Source organism: Penaeus vannamei, chromosome 7 (assembly GCF_042767895.1).
Source record: "Penaeus vannamei isolate JL-2024 chromosome 7, ASM4276789v1, whole genome shotgun sequence".
Classification (NCBI taxonomy): Eukaryota; Metazoa; Arthropoda; class Malacostraca; order Decapoda; family Penaeidae; genus Penaeus; species Penaeus vannamei.
The window spans coordinates 28,078,062-28,093,061 of NC_091555.1; the positions used below are offsets into that span (position 1 = coordinate 28,078,062).

Sequence of the window (15,000 nt, forward strand, 5' to 3'; positions counted from 1 at the left end):
AATTCATCATTTTAATCAAAGAAGATTATGTGATGGAAGATGAAAACAATGACCCGTTTAAGCATTTTTATGACATAAAGCACAAATATCAAGAGACTTGAAAGGGTTAATGTAAATCAGTGCAGGTTCATATTAGTTTTAAAAACTTTCTTGGTATCTGCCCTGTATCAATACACAAAATATTGGAGAATACATAAAGATTTTCCATTTCAGGTATGATGTCCAAGTCAAAAGGCCCTATATTTGAGACTGGTGTTAAATTTCACCATTTTTTGACCTCTGTTCACTTTGACCTTTGGTTTGAGTAGTCATGCTTACATTCATCTTGTAGCTTACTTCCTAAAGTACAAATTGAGTGGTCATACATGACTATATGTTGATTAGTTCAAATGTTATTGCTATTCTAGTTTCCCCTACCCCCATTTTTTTATGCATCCGAGGTTGCTGGCTTTTCAAACAAAAAACTGAATAACTATTACTGCCGGGTTTCAGGAAACCCCCTACAAAGATCAAGTGAGTGATTTAAGGGCCCTCTCGACCCCCAAAATACCCCTTGCCTCCAGGACTATTTCTAGAGTGGCCCAGCTTGTGTCAGCTTTTCTAGTTGACTCGTGTGTTTTCTTTGAACTGTATGCCTATCACGGAGACTGGATTGCAAGCAAGCGATCCAGCTGCCACGGCATAACGATGTGGCATACCCTTTTTACCATCCCAACGGCTGTGGTGGGAGGTCCCTGTCTCAGAAATTACGTGTGTTCACAATTCTGTAAGTAATGTAACAGGGTGGCGTTCGGCTTGCCGCAATGTTTACATTCCCTGACAACTACGTCATCAAGAATTTGCGAAGCACTAAGGTTACCTAGTCTTAATCTGTACAGTATAATAATTTCGGTAGCTCTTTTTATCTCTGGAGGAAGGGCTCATAACCTGTGGCGTCTGAGTACCATTTGGCTGAGAGCGAGTCTGTGGTACTTTCTATGTGTTCGCCGGAGAACGGCAAGCGCTGTAGCTTTGGAACTTTGGCTCACTTTTTTTTGGCTGGAGTTGATGATCATGGGAGTTGGGGGCATGCTCCTGCCCTATTCAGCTAGTTTGTCAAGAAGCTTATTCCCTTGGATGCCTATGTGGCTTGGAACCCAGTTTATGATTATTCTTCTACCCTGATCAAGGATCCTCTGGGCTATGGTTATGACTGTGGTCTGGAGGAAGATGCTGTAGACGGTCAATGGCTGATCTAGTCTGTGTGTATGCCCATGTGTCCATCCCTTAGGGACACATGGATCAGGGCTCCCATGATCGCAACTGTTTCAACTTTCAACTAATGAATGTTGAAAAAAAAAAATGCCTTGCTGCAAAGCCAGTGCCTGCAGTGTGGTTTGTAGGATCCATGGATCCGTCTATAGAGTAGGTTCTACTATAAGGAGTTATTTGTGCAATGACCCTTTGCAGTTGTGCCTTTAGTCTAGGCATAGAGTATTGATCTTTTCTCCGTGACAAGCTCATGGCTGAGAACTCGATGAAGGGGGAGTCCATGTCCTTGGCAAGCAGTTGTTGTTTGAGCTGAAAATGTATCAACACTCTGGCTGTGTGGATGAGCCAGGAGTTGTTGGCAAACAGCTGATAGTCTTGCTGTAGGCGTCTGAATATTCTTTGTCTCATGTATGAATTCTGGGGTGTCTGTATGACCTTGAGAAGATTTAGTATCATTCTCTCGAAATTGAGGAGAGAAATGGATCAGTGTCTGCCTGGCCCCTTTGGTTTTGGGATAGGAACTATTATAGCTTCTTTCCAGCTCAGGGGTAGCTTGGCAGTTTGCAAGGACTTGTTGATGAGCTGCAGAAATGCAAGCTCTTCTGCAAGGCCCAAGTGTGAGATGATGGGGTGGGAGACCCCATCATCTCACACTTGGTGTGTGTGTGTGTGTCTCAAGTGCTCTGTCCATTTTCTACTCAACACTCTTTTCGCTGTTCTTCTCTTCATGTTGGCATAACCATCTTTCTTCAACATCTCTCCCTCCCTCTAGGTCTATTACCAGCTACTCTTCCTTTATATACCTCCTTCAACAACCCATTTCCACATAACACGTGTCCAATCCATCTCTTTTTGGATTTAAAAATCCTTTGTATCAAATTGTCTCTCTTCTCCCACCACTGACTGACCCTCTTCGTTGGTCTTCCTTTCTGTCCAGCTTAATTTTGCCATCTTTCTCCAAGCCCACATTTCAAATGCCTCTATTCTCTGAATCATGCCCGCTATCACTGTCCATGTTTCTGATCCATACAAGTACACACTCCAGACCACCGGTTTCACAGTCATTTTCTTCCAGAGTTTGACTCATATTCCTGGTTAAGTTATTTTTTCTACTAAATGCTGTCTGCCAAACCAATTCTTGCTCTAATATCAGTATCACGTTTCCCATCATCTCAAATAACCAGACTTTGCAATTTGTTCTATTCTTTTACCATTTAGAGTGACATTCACAACTCTACCACCTTGTCTAGATAGAACCATAACCTTTGTCTTCTGTACCGAGGGGCATTTCACATCGGAAATCTCGTATACCCTAACTGGAAATTCGAAGAAATCCAGAAATCTTTAAGAAATTTCTAGGAATTCGGATATATCCAGAATATCACAAGTATCCTAAAATATCGCAAATGATCCATTTGTAGGAATCTTGGTAATAGTTTTTAAAAATTGGTTAAAAATGTCATAAACTTCGACAAACACCTGAGTAGTTGAAGTGCAAAGTGCTATGTTGAGGCTGCTGTGCAGTTTCCCCCAGTCATCTCTTGCTTTGTCTGTTTCCTCAGTTCACTATTTAGCTGTTTATACTTCCCTTTGCCTTCCCCATTTGCTATATTCTTCCAGTCTCTCCTTTTATCCATTTTCCTTATAATCTTATACTTCTTTGCTGTTATACCTTTTTTATATCCAATGTCAGTCTTTGCACTATGCAACACTGCCTCTTTCAGGGTACTCGAATTGTACTCATTGCTTTTTTGTTTTGTTTTATACTCTTTATACTCCTTGATCTTTCCACTTACTTCATTCTGGAAACGGCTATATTATGGTCAGAATCGGCATCTGCTTCTAGAACTAGAAGTATTCTTTCCACTGTTTTTATACTTTTGTTGGACCAGGATATAGTCTATTTGAGATCTTGTGTCCTGGCTTTTTCCATGTGTATCTGCGCCCTTTTTCATGTTCAAAACAGGTGTTAGCTACTACCATCTTCCTCTGCTGACAGAACTCAACAAGCCTTTATCCTCTCTCATTTCTGGTAGTATGTCTGAATGGTCCGACCCGTTCCATCTTTTCCTTCTCCAATGACGCTTCCAATGTCCCATTTTTATTAAATCATCACTTTCCTTTTTTGCTTGAGTTAGATCATTCAGTTATTCATAGATCTCAAATTCTGTACTCTCATATGCTGATGTTGGTATATATACCTGTATTATCACCAGATTATACAGGTATATATGCCATATGTATATGTATATATATATATATATATATATATATATATATATATATATATATATATATATATATATATATATACATACAGTACAATTTCTATCACTCGCTTTGATGTTTCTCAAACAGAATTGCTTCTCCTCCTTGCCCTTGCTCTGCTGCGGTGGTAATCATCCTTGTTTCACCACTGACGGTGCCTTTGCTCTCTTTTTATCGCATTTCACTAAGCCCAGGAACGTTTAATCCATTTCTATTCATCTCTCCCAATGCTTTCCAACTTTCCTTTCCTTTGCATTGTTTGACACTGTACTTAGCACCCTCCAACCACCTTTGATGATGCTCAGTGTGTTGTGTTCCGTGTATGTGTGCGCTCTCATAGCGTGCACACTACGTGCGTGTGTGTTTGTCTATATGTGCGTGTGTGCGTGCGCAAGTGTGTGCACTTGTGCTTATGCGTGCGGGTGGTTTCGTGCATGGCTATCACCCTTCCCAGGGTACTGGTATCACCCCCCCCCCCTTTATCTACTATGTGAAATTCATATGTCAGCTGAAATTATAACGATTATCGACTGCCAGCTGTTATTTGCGGTTGTTGAGTCAGCTTGGTGTTTGTGTTATATATTTAAGATTTTATTTAAAGATAGGGAAGCACGTACCACACCATTAAAAAATGTGATGCCCAAAACTTATTACAGCGCCATCTATTGCCTGTACTCTGAATATGAAATCTAATCCTGATGTTATTAAAAGCTTCCTTCTTTTAGTCTATTGTGATATGTTACATGAGTTGGAAGTATTTTTCAAACCTGGGTATAACATTACATTTCTGTATTTGTAAACTCTAGAATTTTCTGTGGGATTTTCTTTTCGTTTTTCTTATCGCTGTTGAAAGTTATAAATTCAATTTGAGTATCCCACAGCTTATAAGAATATATTGTAGTGTGGTAAAAGTGTGGGGACACCGACGCTCACCCTACTACAGGAGCTGACGTGTAATCCTCGGATCGTAGAGATGTGGACATGGGCATGGGGGAAAGCCGGCCATTACTACCTGCTACGGGTGTGGAGAGACAAAAACTGTTCGTGTGCACGCAGTATCGCAAAATATCAGAGTGCACGAGAAATCACAAGATCACGCCTTCCCACGTCAAGGTTGTCCGCCAACTGCCCTCTGTTGCCCCTCCGCTGTGCGTCACGGAAAAAGGTTGCCAAGTACCCAAATTGAAAGAGGTGTGATTATGGACAAACGACCTCCTATCGGACTCAAAACTTACAGTATATCCTTCATGAGGTGGGGCGTTTAAGATAATGTATGAGGGCTTGCAAAAAGGGCGCCAGTAAGGGCATTAAAAATAAAAGTTAATAACCCAAGAGGGCAACATAACCACCCGTTCGCATACGCGAATCCATGAATCCGGGGGCGTTCGTGTAATTAAAGATACGCAACTCTACAATAAGTTCATAAATTTTCATATACATCTTCCATATGAAAATGTCAGAATTGGTTTTACTATTACCTGTAATAAACACTGATGGTAACTCAGCTCCATCTTTTCTATGGAGTTGATGACATATTCATTACATATTAATATAAGATCGGTGGGATTAACTAGCTCGTTCTGCGTATGCATAGGATTAAATTTTGGGCTTAAAAGTTAATGCTGGTCCAGAAGTGCATTAAAAGTTAGGCGCTGCCATTGCGCATGCACACTTGAGATCTGGATTAAACTTTAATACTATATCAACTTTCATGGCACGTACAGAAGCCGCCCAGAGATACAAGGGAAAGATCAGTCAGGGTGATGTCCCGTTGCCTTGGCTGACATTTTTTTTATTGACAAAGTTAAAAATCCTCTACCCTTATTTCTAATTATCCCATAGAACTGACCCTGGCAAGTGTTTCACTCTGGTTCGATATATATATATATATATATATATATATATATATATATATATATATATATATATATATATATACACACACACACATATACATACATACATACATACACTGTGCACACACACACAAACACGTGTGTGTGTGTTTCTGTTTTGGGATTGTGTGTGTGTGTGTGTGTGTGTGTGTGTGTGTGTGTGTATGTGTGTATGTGTGCGTGTGTGTGTGTATGTGTATGTGTGTGTGTGTGTGTGTGTGTGTGTGTGTGTGTATGTGTGTGTGTGTGTGTGTGTGTGTGTGTGTGTGTGTGTGTGTGTGTGTGTGTGTGCGCGCGCGTGTGTGTGTGTGTGTGTGTGTGTTTGTGCGTGTGTGTGTGTGTTTGTGTGCGTGCGCGCGCGTGCATTTAACAAAAGTTATCCCTTAAAATTCGATTTTTTGAAACAACCAATTGAAAGAAAACGACTAAAATATTTTTAGGGGTTATTTTTTTAAATGTTCTTATTTGATATACACCCTCTAGGAGTACTGACCAATATTTTCTGCCAATATGTGGATATATGAATGAGTGACTCAGCGCATGTTACTGATTTCCTGGCTCTGTCTCTAGTTATAGAGAAAAAACACATAACTTTTATATTAGTGTATATGCATATCCTATGTCATATGTCTTACCTGTCCGTCCAAAAGGCACAAATAATCATATATATATATATATATATATATATATATATATATATATATATATATATATATATATATATATATATATATATATATATATATATATATATATATATATATATATATATATATATATGCATATATATATATATATATATACAAATAAATAAATATATATATATATACAAATAAATAAATATATATATATATACAAATAAATAAATAAATAAATAAATAGATAAATAAGTATATATATGTATATCTATCTATCTATCTATCTATCTATCTATCTATCTATCTATCTATCTATCTATCTATCTATCTATATATATATATATATATATATATATATATATACAAATAAATAAATAAATAAATAAGTATATATATATATATTTATATATATATACATATATATATATATATATATATATATATATATATATATATATATATATATATGTATGTATTATTATTTCAACATAGTTATTACTATATTCACCACAATCATTATCATCATTATCAATATTATTGTTATTATTATCATTCCTATAAATATTAGCTTCAATATTATTATAATTATCAGTAATCGTATCTTTATCCTTAGTATTACAATTATTACCAGTAATCATTATTGTAAATATTATCATTATTTGTATATTTCTTTAATCATTATCATTTTCATAAGCTCCTGTATTGTTCCTCTTCTTTACACTATTATCCTCCACTGTTATTTCTCGAGCTTGGATTTTTAGAAATTACAAAACAGGTAGGCAAAAAGGTAAAATAGAATGGCAAAATTGACAACTAAAAAGCTTTTATTCCCAGAACAATCATGAGATTAAACAAAAATATGAGTTACTAAACTAGCAACCTATGAATAAAAGAGAGCAATAAAAATTAGTGGTGACGACTGCAAACTTCAGTAAACCAAGATAACTATGTCTACTTGTGCGAAATTAAGTATTATCTGGTTTTCAATTTTAAACCAATGCCTGCTGTTCAATAGACTATTAAACATAAAGAATGGTCTCTCTACCTCAATTGACGTTATTATTATAATAAATCATGCCCTAGTTTTCCTTGAATTTCTCCCGTATTAGTATGTATATGTAGACAACAGAAGAATCTTTGTCATCTAAACTGATCATAATTTCTCAAAGTCCGTAGTACAATAAATCTTCGTCCGCAACCTCGTTAGAACTGGTTGAAAAGCTCTCTTAATAATGTAATACAATGGCTGCTTCCATTCGCAACTACACCAAAAAAGGTATAACAAGGACGTTTTTTGGCATTTTACCTAAACATCTGGGCCCTAGTTACTACCATTATGATGATGATACTGCTAATGCTACTGCTGCTACTGCTGTTGATAATGATAATGATTAATATAATAATAATCATTATTATCATTATCATCAGCACTATTATATTAGTTTTCATTTTGCGTTTTTTTTCGTTGTTGACACCATTTTTTTTTACTGATAATGGATGGTGTAGATTTCGTTTCCAGTTATTTCTTTCCAGGGTCGTTTTTATATGGTCCGGGCTTGTTATAAGCTTTCTTTGCTCATTTCACATCTGGAAAGTCAGATATTATAATTGCAGCAGCAACGATAATGACCGTCAATATCTGGCTTAATTCACGAAAAACGTTTTCTTAAATGTTTGTCGTGGCCTGGTTTACATTCTTTGCGATAAGTTTACTTTTGGTATTCATTTTCATACTCGGAAGAGATTCTCTTTCACCATTTCTCATTTCCGCTTCATCTTCAGCTGATCTCGCTTTTCCAGATGTCTGATCCTCATCATTTGATTTATCTTGTATTGCTCCTGTCATTGTCGTTTTCATCTTGCTCGTGATTTGTGGTCACTGATTTCTGAACCTGGATGTTGGTAAGTTCGGCCTCTGGAAGACGTCTGTTTTGATGATGTCACGCTTGCTATTGGCAGGATTATTGAGTCTTAGGGTGCTTCTGTCGCCATATTTCATATATTGAGGCGGTGATGTTACCTGAGGTGTTAAGAGAAGCGGTAGAGTATCCTTCCATTATTTTTTAATGTCTTCTCTTGTCCATTTTAGCCGTTTGTTCTCACTTTGGTTATGGACTGTTCGTGTTATGTGAGAAGGGCCTCACACATCATTATGATTTAATTATGATCTGCTAATTCCGTTTGGCTCCCGTCCAGGTGTTGCCAGCAACAGTCGATGTCACACGAACAACAAACAAGCTAAGATGCATACAGTTTCCGCTAATGGTAAATCCACGTTATTGCTCTTTGTAAGTACACACTACATCCAAACCTTGACCTACAGAACTTCTCGTTTTCATCCTTCCAAGAGGGACTGCGTTGCCGCGCAGATATTATTAGGTTTGGAGACAGAATCTGTCCACGTAACAATGAAAGTGCGGATGTAAAGGCAATGGCAGCAGAGTTGGACTGATACTTGGACACGTGCTCAGTGTGTTCCCAGCAGTGGTCGGGTGCGGCACACAGCCAGCCTGGCGTAGCGGTCGCCTAGTGTGTTTTGACGCAACAATTCCAAAACTGATTTTTTTCTGTAGTTATTATGTACTATCGTCAGTATTGTAAAGATGATTAATTGAAACGACGGCTATCAAATTATAGTTGCCATCTTTATGATATCATGGTAATTAACGGGTGATTTTCTTCATTTACCAAAATGTGCTTGCAACCATTTTTGCAGCAACGCGTTTCAAAATCCTGCATGCAAACATGAGTGGTTTCTGGGAGTTCATCAAACATTCCTATTGTTTACAAAAACAATCCTCTCTTGAAGAATATTTGTATTTAAGCAAGCCTCATCTTATAATAATATCGGTAAATTTACTTCCCGTATTTTCCCTTTCACAGAAAAAGCTAAAATAGTCTAAGAGATAAATCGTGGAGAAGAATATACGATTACAAGAAAAACAAAAGCAATTGTATTCTTGGTAACAGGTAAGTAAGCGTGAGATATTACGGTCCTATGCTCTCGGGCTCACCCCCCGACCCCCCCCCACACACGCACACGCACACGCACACGCACACGTACACGCACACGCACACGCACACGCACACGCACACACACACGCACACACACACACACACACACACACACACACACACACACACACACACACACACACACACACACACACACACACACACACACACACACTCACACACACACACTCACACACACACACACACACACACACACACACACACACACACACATAGATATGTATGTGTCTGTTTGTGGGTTATTATTATCATTATGGGTATCATTGCTTTATCATTATAATGTACTACTACTACTACTAATGATAATAATAATAATTATTATTATTATTGTTGCTGTTGCTGTGGTTGTTACTATTATTATCTGTATCATTATCATTATTGTTATCATATTATTTATCTTGTTATCATTATTACCGTTATTGTTATTATTATTCTATTATCATTATTATTATTATTGTTGTTATTATTATTATTATTATTATTATTATTATTATTATTATCATTATATCATTATTATTTTTACCTTTATTATTATCATTGTTATTATCATTTCTATATTATTATTTCTTTATTATCATTGTTAGCGTTATCACTGATATTGTAATTATCATTATTACACTTATCACTACCATTCTCTTTTGTTATTAATACCATTATTTCCATTATATTCAATATTACAATTGTTATTATTAATGCCATTATTATTATCATTATTATTATTATTATTATTATTATTATTATTATTATTATTATTATTATTATTATTATTATTATTATATTTCTATTATTATTATTGTTATTATTATCATTATGATTATTAATATTGTTATTGTCTTTATCATTATTGTCAATCTTATTGTTATCATTTTCATCTTTTCATGGTTGTTGTTTGTATTATTATTGGTATTATTATTATTATTATCATTATTGTGCGTATTATTAACATTATGATTACTATTTTTATTATTATCATCGGTATCATTGTTGTTGTTATCGTTATAGTTTTTATTATTATTATTAGTGTTATTATTATCATTGTCATTAACATTATTATTATCATTATCTTATTACTATTATTATTATTATTATCATTATTATTATTATTATTATTATTATTATCATTATTATTATCATTATTACTATTGTTAATATTTTTATTATCATTTTATTTTTTCATTGTCATTGTCATTATTATTGTTGTTGTTGTTATAATTATTTTATTGTTATTATTGTTATTATTATTACTATTATTATTATTATTATCACTATAACTTTCTTGTCGTTATTATCATTAATGTTCGTTTTATTGATGTTATGATTATTATTTTTGTTATCATCATTACCATCTTTACCATTATCGTTATTAACATTGTTATCATTATCATCATCATCAATACCACTGTCGTTATTATCATTATTGATAATGTATTATGATCATTACAATTATTATTGTTATTATTATCATTATTATTATTATTATTATTATTATTATTATTATTATCATTATTATTATTATTATTATTATTATTATTATTATTATTATTATTATTATTATTATTATTATTATTATTATTATTATTATTATTAATGTTTATAATGCTAGTAACATTATTATTGATGTTAATGCAATTATTATTATTATCATAATCATTATAATTGATATCATATTTGATATTATATTGATATTATTATTGTTATATTTTCATTGTTATTATCGATATTATTATTATTAGTTGTACTTCGTATTATAATTATTTTTAAAATCAAAGTTATCATTATTATTGTTATCAGCATCCACATCATTAACATTATTATTATCAATATAATAATGATTATGATTATCATCATTATCATTCCTTATTATTTTCACCATTATTGTTTTCATTGTCACCATTGTTACTATGATTCTTATTGTCATTATCATTGTTATTACCATTATCAGCATGATCATTATTATGATTGTTACCATTTTTATTATCGTTATCATCATCATCATCATTGTTATTGTTATTCTTATTATCATTATTATTATTGTTGCTGTTGTTATTATTCGCATTCTGTTATCTTGACTGTATGATGATACTAATGATAATGATGATAATAATAAAGTGATAATAATAACAATTACTATTATCATTATTATTATCATTTTTGTTATTACCATGATTATCATTATCATCATAATTTTTTAGTTCTTCTTACTTTTAAGATTATTATCATTATCATTACTATTATACGTCTTGCCACTGGCATTGTTATCATTATTAATTATTGTTAGTATTATCGCCATCATTACATTTATCGTTATTACCATTATCATCATAACTATCATCGTTATGATTGTACCATAATTATCATCATAGCCTTTCCGAATATTACATTTTTGGATCATTATCATTATTAGTATTATAACTAATAATATCAATATAATCATTATCATTATTATCCTCGTTATTGGTATAGCAATTATCATTGTTTTTATCATTATCATCATTAATTATTAGCATTAGTATCATTACTATATTTATCATTATTGTTGTCATTATTATCATCATTATTATTATCATTGTTTTTATTATCAATACTATAATAATCATTGTTGCTGTTATTATTATCATTGTTGTTATTATTAGTAGTATAATTTATTGTTATTGTTAACATTATCTTTATTATTATTATTATTTTTATCATTATTATTATTATTATTATTATTATTATTATTATTATTATTATTATTATTATTATTATTGTTATTATTATTGTTATTATTATCATTTATTATTATTATTATTATTATTATTATTATTATTATTATTATTATTATTATTATTATTATTATTATTACCATTATTATAATTATTGTTATTATTACTATTACTATAATTTATTGTTATTGTTATCATTATCATCATCATCATCATCATTATTATTATTATTACCATTATTATTATTATTATTATCATTATTTTGTAATTGTTCTTCTTGTCCTTGTTATCATCATTACCACTATTAGGATATCATTATAATTATCATCTTTATCACCATCAGGACTATTTCTAATATTATAGCTATTTTGGGTAGCATCATTACTTTATTATCATTATCATATGATATCATTATTACCATCATTAGTATTATTATCATTATTAATGTTATTATAATATTATCATATTATTATCATAATTATCAGTTTTATTGTTTCTTACTATTATAGTTATGACCATCATCATTATGATAATCATTATTATTAATATTATTGTTATAATTATTATTGTTGTTTTGTTGCCTTTCTATTATTTTTTTTGTTTATCATTATTATTAGTATATTTCTTTAATATCATAATCATTAACATCATTATTGTTACTGTTGTTGTTGTTCTATTATCAGTATCAATATCAGCATTATCATCTTTATTATAATGATAATTGCTATTAGCATTGTTATGATTGTATCGTTTTGTCATTATCATCATTATCATTATTATTATAGTTATTATCATTATTAAAGATATCATCATTACTGTTATAATTATCATAAGTTGTATTAATATGATTGTTATAATTATTTTTATTATTGTTATCATTTTTATTATCATTATCATTACTTTCATTATTCGCTGTACCATGTTCATAATGATAATGATTATTATTTATTATCATTATTACCATACCTTTTTGTATTAATATTAATATTGATATTGATATTCCTATCATCATTACAATTATCATTATCATGTTCATTATCATCATTATTAACTAATAATTATGACTAAAGAAATAACTAATGACTAAACTAATAATAACTTTGTAATATTATTGGTTTCTATTATTATTGCTATTATCATTATCACTATCATTGTCATTAATGTTGTTTTCATTATTATCATTATCCATATTGTAATAACAAGGATAATTAATTTATGGATATTATTATTATTATAACCATTATTATTGTTGTGATTATCTTAATTATTATTATCATCATCGTGATTGTCATCATGACCATCATTATCATTCTAATTATTATCATTATGTTTATAATTAGTATTATCGTTATCACAGTTATCATTACTATTGTTATTATTATTCTCTACTTTTATCATTATTATCATAATCTCATATGATTCTTATTAATCATATTGTTATCATTAACATTGTCATTATTTTCAATGTTATTACCATTAATATTGTCATTATAATTATTTTTATAGTTACAATTATCATCATTTCTGTATCATCATCATCACTACTACTATTGTTATTAATATCAAGCATTATAATCATTATCATCATCATCATCATTATTATTATCATTATTATTATTGTTGTTGTCAATGTTGTTGTTATCATCATTGTTTTCATTATTAATGTTTATATTATCTATGTTCTTATAATTTTCATTGCTGTTTTCATCAATACTAATTTCCTGATCCTCAATGTCCTTCTTCTCAATTTGATTATGATTTAATCATTCTGTTTAATATTATCATTGCTATGATAATCATTATCATCATCATTAGTATCAATATTATTATAATGATTATCACTATGAGTATGATTAATATTTTTATTCATATTTTTTATTGTTATTACAATATATTATTGTTATCACTGTCACTATTACTAATATTATCATTATTATAATCCTGAATAGAAGTATTAGTCGTCGTAATATTATTGTTTTTTTTCTGTTATGATAATGATAATAATAATAATTATTATCATTATCCTTATTATTGATTTCTATTATCATTACTATTATCATTGTCACTTGTATTTATTATCATTATAGTAATTATTAATACTATCATTATTGATATTACCTTTACTTTTATCAATATTGGTACTCAATACATCATTATTAATATTATTCCAGTGATCATTCTCATATCGATATTATGATTCTTATGATTATCATTATTGTCATATCCACACCCCTACTATAACCATCATCAGCATTACAATCAGCTTTACTCTTGATGTTAGTATCTTTATTATTGCTAATTTTACAGTTATTTCATTATTACCATCATAATCGTTAATACCATCATCGTTATCTCTATAATCCTTCCTAATTTAATTTTTTATTGCCGCTGCCTTTTTCTTTATGTTCCACAACGCATTGATCTTCCGTCCAACGCTGAAAACTGTATGTGAAATCAAATAAATGTGTGAGGGTGCGTTCTGTGGCGATGCCAAGAAAGGGTGCCTCGGCCCTGAGTCAGCGGTTGGCGGCTCAGACCGTCGGCGTCCTTGAGGGGCGCTTCCACAGGGGTTCCATGCAGGCAGCCTCTTGGTTTCTGAGGCCTAATACTGTATTCGGAACTCCTCGTCTTGCTCGTCCAGACAACTTGTCCAGGACCAGCAGGACTAGTGGGCCGCGTTCGGAACCTCCAAGACTATCTCTGCCCGGAATCCAACCAGCTCGAATGTAAACATTCACTTTTTTATTATACCGGTGTCTTTATTTTACACGCTGCATAGGTCCTACAACTCCTTTGATGCATATTTAACTTACCTGCAATTGACAAACACAAATATATCCTTTGATAACACCAATAAAGGCCCGTCAAATTACCCATCAATATCTTGTGGTTATCTGCAACTGTCAATGTCAATGTTTACATACAAAAGGTATTTTGACGTCATCTCGTCCTGCTCGCCCACCTTCGCAAGAGGACCAGCTGGACGAGATAGTAGGTTCCGAACGGTCAAAACATCTCGTCCAACTGGTCTGGACGAGCAGGACGAGCAGTTCGGAACGCAGCATAACGGGCAGCTGCAAACGGCGCATCATGTTTCCCCGTTGTGTATTTAGATGAACCTTTATAAAGTATTTCTAGTTCCAAAGCAGTAGCAGTGCATCGCAGAAAATGTGTAAATCAAAGATCTCAGGAATAATCCAAACTAAG

General features: G+C 31.9%; 1 long non-coding RNA gene across 1 annotated transcript in view; it reads left to right on the forward strand.

The window, feature by feature from the left end:
- Positions 1–8,504: 8,504 nt before the first annotated feature.
- The window catches only part of LOC138862086 (uncharacterized), an 8,634-nt gene continuing 2,138 nt past the window's right edge, over positions 8,505–15,000 (forward strand). Inside the window, exons 1-2 of the long non-coding RNA XR_011398647.1 lie at positions 8,505–8,711; positions 8,936–9,022. This is a non-coding gene — a long non-coding RNA (uncharacterized lncRNA). The remainder of the gene's footprint in view (positions 8,712–8,935; positions 9,023–15,000) is intronic.